At 37.1% G+C, this 7066-nt stretch overlaps 1 long non-coding RNA gene across 1 annotated transcript; it reads right to left on the bottom strand.

Annotated features, from left to right (window-relative positions):
* Positions 1 to 220: 220 nt before the first annotated feature.
* On the bottom strand, positions 221 to 2649 carry LOC107469473 (uncharacterized). The gene is made up of 3 exons (XR_001588164.3): positions 2175 to 2649; positions 768 to 1896; positions 221 to 688 (listed from the first exon to the last, which is right to left on the bottom strand). It is a non-coding gene; the product is annotated as an uncharacterized LOC107469473 (long non-coding RNA).
* Between the last annotated feature and the right edge of the window lie 4417 nt (positions 2650 to 7066).

Below are 7066 nucleotides of genomic sequence, written 5' to 3'. Positions count from 1 at the left end.
TGGTGTTTACAGTGTAGAAGCAGTGATGCCAAATTTGGCTAATATTGATTGAAAAATCCTAAATATGAGTAATTGTATATCCTTCTTGTGCTTGTGAACACATGAATACAATTATCTTTTGTTTTTTTTGTCGATGTTGGTTTGATAATATAATCTCAATCTAGAGGGGGAATCAAACAATGAAACACTGACCACCATCTAAGTGTATCCCAAACATAATCTGTGTAATTCTACACACCATCAAAAAAACATAACACGCCACATAGAGTATATAAAAAGCAAATCTCTAATAACAAAACATAAAGATCCTAACATAGACTTAGTAACATATAACAAAAGGCAAATTCATGATATCAAAATGACAAACAACAATCACTTTCATAAGTAATTTCACTTTTTGCTTTTTCTTGGTGGTTTGAATCTTAGGATTGGCATGAAACGCAGGAAGTTCCCTAGTCTTGTCGCTGTAGCTATGGATGCACCTAGCATTGGATCAACTGGAGGGGTGGAATGTGCTGGCATATCTGAAACTAGAGCAAAGGGTGGTGGCCAATCATTTGAAACGGTAGTAATGGCTGCAGGTGGACCAACAGAACCTGCTGCAGGGGGCTTGTTGTGGAGCAATTCGAGCATGGGACTGTCTTCTTTTAGGGAAAAGTTTTGTTGGTCTGGTCTTTTCTTTTACAACCTATTAAAAGTAGTAGAAAAATGTTAACAATTGTAGTAAAAAAAATAACAAGAAAATTATAAGGGAGTTAGAATAGAACCTGTTGAAAGTCTTCATTCTCTGATACAATAGGCTAGCTCACGTCAAGCTCAATCTCAGTGGCATGACCCTCATCCTAGACTTCATTTTTAGCAGTTGCAGAGGATTGGATGTAGCAACATTGGCAGCAGCAATAGCTGCTATGTAGCTGCAGCCACATCTTCAACCTTCTTCTTGGGACAGTTCCTCTTGTTATGACCTTTGCCAGTGCCACCACAATGGCGACAAGATCCTTCTTTGTATATCTTCTTCATCTTCGTTGGATTCTATTTCTTGCCTCCCGCAAGTCCTTCATCAGTATCCTTTCTTCTTTTTCTTTTTGGTGCACTTGGCATCTTTCTAATCTTGGGTGCTTGAGGTCTATTGTATACTGATTTCTCCCATAAAGCTTGTCCAAAAAGTGGATTGATATGGAATGCACAAGTCTCATTGCATGCATCCATTGTCAGCCATCGGTGGAGGCACTCTAACCAATTGTGAATTCATCATTGGTTTTGGAGTAGATTTGGCAACAAGGTCTGAATCGGTTATTGGAGGGGGTTCTTGAGTAGGATTATTATTTGGAATGGGTGGAGTAGATAGGATTACTGGTTGGGATGGGTGGAATTGAGGTTGGAATCTGGGTGAGGATGAGATTAATCCTAGGGGGGTTGGAGTTTCAACAGCTTCAGATTGCTTGACAGATGGGTTGGGAATTGGAGTAGGAGGTATGTCCATAGAGGTCAATCCTATTCTCAGTTAGATTGGATGAGTTAGGACTTCAATCACCACCTTCTTGCCTTTTTTAAATGGTGATTGTTCCAAATACTTTGATACAGAGACTCCATGCTCATAGTACACATACACCAATCCATTATTTCTTTCAGCATGAAAGCATATCTCCAGGAGTTCAACATCAGTATGGAGTTTTCTTAAACCAGTCTCCAATGGTCTGTTGAAAACCAACCACCAACAATGTTCCACCTTATCATACCCAAGATGTTTGTAGTAATCTCTGATGAAGAACTCATCCAACAGGTCTGGATCAAGTTGAGGCATCTCTAAAGTATGGTTCCTAGTATATGCAATAACACCATCCACACTCGTTACAAAGGATCTCCATGGTGATACACAATAGTAATCAAAGTCATCTGCAAATAAAAATTGATGATTAAACTACATACAACCAACGCCTATTTCCAGCACATTCTCACCATAGCTACCATGGTCACAACGAACAAAAATAAAAAACGAAACATCACGGGAATCAAACCCTAATACAAAACTCATAGAAAAAACACAAATGCAAAAAAGATAAACGAATGAATATCGACTTAACAATTCAGAAAAAAATGAAGAAACATCCATGATAAAAAAAAACAGAAGAGTAGATAGTAGCTATTTAGTTTCTTGTTTCTATTTTGCTTACCTCTCTCAATCAAAATGTCTCTTCCTGGACAACTCCGTGTGCGATAGAAATGAGACGATTATAGTGTGGTTACTTTTCTTTAGATAGAACGCCAGAGAGGCACCATTAAAGAAAATAAGGAGAAGAAGAAGAGACTTCCTGGGAGGTAGAGAACAGTATCTCTAACATATTAAAATCTCCTAAAATATCCTAAACAACGTTATTTCTGTTCTATTTTGGCACAAAAAATAAAACGGCTATGTTTTATCAGTTCAACATAACTTTCGTCCAATGAAGATGAAGATGAGAGTGATGGATGGTGGTTGCTGGGAAAGGGAATAATAGATTAATGTTGAAGATTTAAAGAGAGAGAGAAGAAAAAATAATAGAAGTAGAGATGACAACAGGTTTCCATAGGAGAGCAGACATACCCCTCCGACACCCATAATCCCTCTCCGTTCCCGCCACGGGTAACTGTGGGTAACCGGGACTCTGCAGAGATCGGAAATTGGTGTTTTCGCGGATATCTAGAATTTTTAAAAAAATTAAAACATATTAAAAAAAACAGAAAAAATAAAAAATAAAAGATAATTAATATTTAATATAGTCCAAACTCTAAAATAGTGTTATAATCCAATCCAATTTTTTACTAAGAATTCAAACCCTAAATCTTAAATCCAATTTCACAGCAACAAAATCTATCTCTAAATCCAAATTTATCAATTAACAGAATTCAAACTCTAAACCTAAATCCAATTTTACATTAATAGAATTCAAACTATAGCAATTTTCTCAATTAAAAATCAAAACATATATTAAAATCAGTGAGCAACGGCAAAGCAGAGTGAGCGACACGGTGAGAGAGAAAGAAGGTGAGCAGCAGCGGCTCTTCTCTGACGGTGACGAAGGGTACTTTGAAGTTTTTAGATAGTTCTTTAGGGTTTGGATAATTTTGTCGTACGGAACCAATATTTCATGGGTATAACAACAATTTCGTTATTTTATAGGTAGATTTGTCAACGTCTAAAATTTTCGTTAGTAAAAATAATAGTTTACTCTATTATTAGTTGTTGTTGTTGTTAACATTGTTAATATTATTATTATTATGGTTAGTTAGTCTTTTTTTTTTTTTGGTAATGGGTTAGTTAGTCTTATTCATATGCGTGAAATTGGTTGCCACAAGTCACAAAATACTTTCATTTAGCAGGTGGCCTACACAGGGTTAATGATCAAATTAGTCCCTAAAAAATTAATCGATCATTATTTTCGTTTTCAAATAATGTTTTTTAATCAAATTAGTTTCTTAAAAATTTAACATCAATCTCATTTGTCCTTCTGTCAATTAGTTAACCATTTTCATGAACGTTTTGCCACGTGAATTCTGGAGTGAATAATCAGCATATATCAAAACGAAATTGTTTTGGTTATTGATGGTTTCAGTGGTTAAGAGAAGGGAGGGTTGAATCTTAGCCCCTTTTTCTATTTCTGTACACTTGCTGGTCTTTGTAATACTTTATGGAGACTTTTTTTATTTTTGTCTCGTCCCTAGCCACGAGACTTTTCTTTTTGTCTCGTCACTTGGCACGAGATATTTTTCAGTTTTAGCTCCTGTGCAGTAGAAACAGAAATAGAGTAGAAGAGTGAGAAAATTACACCCAGATATATCTTGGTTCAGCTGCTAAGTGCAGTGCAGCCTACATCCAGTTTCCATCACAACAATGATGGAATTTTACTATAATCAACCTGATTACAAGCTGTAAAGTGCTAACCCAACTTACAAAGGAATTCCCACAGAATCATGAAACATAACATAGATGAACAAAGGAACTCTAAGGACATCTATGGCTTTTTCTTTTAATTTTGCACTCTCTGCCTTTTTCCGCTCTATGGCTTTTTCATACAAACCTCACTGTTTGCCTTTTTCCATGAGAGTCAAGACATGACAAAATTAAACAGAAAAATACAAAATAGAATACTTTAAAGGAGAAGAAAATATGTTAGCTCAGGTAGCTCTGAGAACCCTATGCCTTGCACTCTCACACTTTCTCCTTGAATCAAACCGTAGCTGTTCACCCTTTCTTATAGAAGAGGGAAGCCTCCACAGTTGAAACAAAAACCCAAGCTTAATTTCTTTTCCTTCACACATAACCGGTTCGGCCAGAGAGAGAGAGAGAAGAGGTAACTCATGCAAAACCTAACATGCAAATACCTCTAGTTCTTCCTTGGTCATCAGACTTCATCAATCCGAGCGCTTCATCCTTGGCTTGCTCTCCAAGATGAAATTCTGGCCCTTGATGCTTCATGATGATGATGGCTTCATCTGCTCCAATCTCTGCCTCTTCCATCAGTAGCCACCCTAGCTACCTTCTGTGGTGGTTGAGCAGAATCAGAGACAAGCCATCCCTCCAAGAGTCTTCACCTTGCTAGCCGAATCTTCTTCAACCATTTTTGGTATGGAGAAGCCAAGATCTCATCACAAAATCTTACCATAAGTGAATGAGAATCTTAGCCACATCATACTTTTTGTTTTCTTTTTCTTGCCATCATGGTTATGGTCTTTAGCTTGCTTCTAGCTTCATCTTGATAGCTTGCAAAAGCTTCCATGGTTGCTGTGATGGAAGTGACCGAAAGTGAGAAGCAAGTACAAAGAGAAGAGAGAAAATATTCAATGGATTTGAACAATAATCAATGAACAAAGAGAGAGAATAAAAGTGAATTCAAGTTTCCCACTTTCCTTTGTTGAGTAGCATGTAGTGTCATTAAAGCAATCAAATCAATTTCTCTCTCCTTTTTTATGTTTCCAATGCTAGCAAATTAAATTTTGAAATCCATTGAGAGAAAGGGTGGTGTCCGTGGAAGCATGCAGCAAAGTATAAAAGAAATTGGGTTTCATCATATATTAAAAGAACAAGTTAATCATAGTATCCCAATTCCCTTTTAATTTTGGACCAGCCACCTTGTTGGGCATCAAATCTGTTTTACTGGCCCAATATAACATTCAAGCCATATATTGTATATCATATCACACAAGGCTGAATAAATTATTTTAACACAATTTGGGCTTTGTTTTGCTTTTGTGCCCAATTCCCATAACCTGTAGGTTACAAAAATTATTAATTAGCAAATATGAAATAGAATTCAAATTAATAATTTTTGTAATCAATTATATTAATAATGTTTGATCATCATCAATTCAATTAGGAGTTTTCCAAACTCATCAAGTAGGGCTTAACTCAAAACAATGTTGTTTTTCTTTATCTCCCCCCATTTGTAGCTGTCACTAGTCACTGCTCAGTCACTCTTTGGCTACATTTTGTTGATGTTTTGATTGAGATAGAGACATAAGAATGTAGACATTGAAGATATAAACATAACGAGACACAATTTTTTCAATTAGTTTGGGAACTATATTGGTGCACGAAATTGACTCCGCAATATTCGCACAGATAGACTGGCAAGTGCACCGGGTCGTCCAAGTAATACCTCAGGTGAGTAAGGATCGATCCTACGGAGATTGTTGGTTTGAACAAGCAATGACTATCTTGTAGATCTTAGTCAGGCGATTAGAAAAGATAGTTGTTGTGGAAAAATGCATAAAAACAGAATAAAGATAGAATTACTTAATTAGTGTGAAATCAGTGATGAGAGAACGGTTGAGACTTTGGAAATGCTTCCTCCTTATGGATCAACTTTTCTCACTATCTACTTCAACTTCTGATGATTAATTCCATGGCAAGCTGTAAGTGATTAACGCCAGGTCAATGGTCATTAATCTCCTCTGCTTCAGATCAAACACCAAGTCAGTGGTTATCCAATCTAAACGGGGGTGAAGCTCCTTCAGTCCATTCCCTTGATGATCCTACTCAAAACGCCACAAACAAGGTCGGATCTTTTGGATCAGAGAACGCTACTTCTTGATTCTAGCCTATACCACAAAGGCCATAATCACCTTGTACCTCGGCTGAACTGATGTCTCGAGAAGTCCCCAACGAAGTCGTGAATTAGCCGTCTAAGAGATGTATAATCAAGCTTGTGGTTCAGTACTATCCAGTCAAGGACTCGCACGAACACATGTTGAATAGGGATGACGGTCAAGTTACACTCCCAATTCATTTAGGATGAAGAACGAAGATACATCTTAGAATAGAATCAAGCATAGAATGAAATAGAACAATGATATTATTAATCCAGAAGAATCAGCAGAGCTCCTAACCTTAACCTAGGAGGTTAGTGACTCATAGCTTACAGAAAGTAGTAATGTATTCGAAAATATGGCAAAAGGTGAGGTAGATTCTCCTAAATAAGGGTGATCTCCTCCTATATATACTAGTCTAACAACTCAGAATTACAGAAATAAGATAAACTAGTCTTGTAGTGCGAAAATTCACTTTCCGAGCCCACTTGGTGAGTATTTGGGCTGAGCTTGAGTGAAGTCACGAGTTGGTTCTCCCTCTTGGGCGTTGAATGCCAGCTTTGGACTCCTTTTTGGGCATTGGATGCCAGCTGCTCCCTTTTGGGCGTCCAACGCCAGGAAGAGGGTGAAGTGCTGGCGTTGAACGCCAGTTTTGAACCATCATTTCTAGAGCAAAGTATGAACTATTATATATTTCTGGAAAGCCCTAGATGTTAGCTTTCCATAGCAGTTGAGGGCGCGCCATTTCGACATCTGCATCTCCAAAAATACTCCTTCAAGTGCATGGAGGTCAGAATCTGACAGCATCTACAGTCCTTTCTCTGTCTCTGAATCAGACTTTTTTCAAAGCTCCTCAATTTCAGCCAGAATTTACCTGAAATCATCATAAAATACAAAAACTCAAAGTAGAATCCAAAAATATGAATTTTGCACTAAAACCTATAAAAACATAATAAATCTTAAACAAAACATAACAAAAACTATATGAAAATGATGCCAA

The sequence above is a fragment of the Arachis duranensis genome, chromosome 10 (genome assembly GCF_000817695.3).
Source record: "Arachis duranensis cultivar V14167 chromosome 10, aradu.V14167.gnm2.J7QH, whole genome shotgun sequence".
Lineage (NCBI taxonomy): Eukaryota > Viridiplantae > Streptophyta > Magnoliopsida > Fabales > Fabaceae > Arachis > Arachis duranensis.
This window is presented reverse-complemented; position numbering and strand designations above follow the sequence as displayed.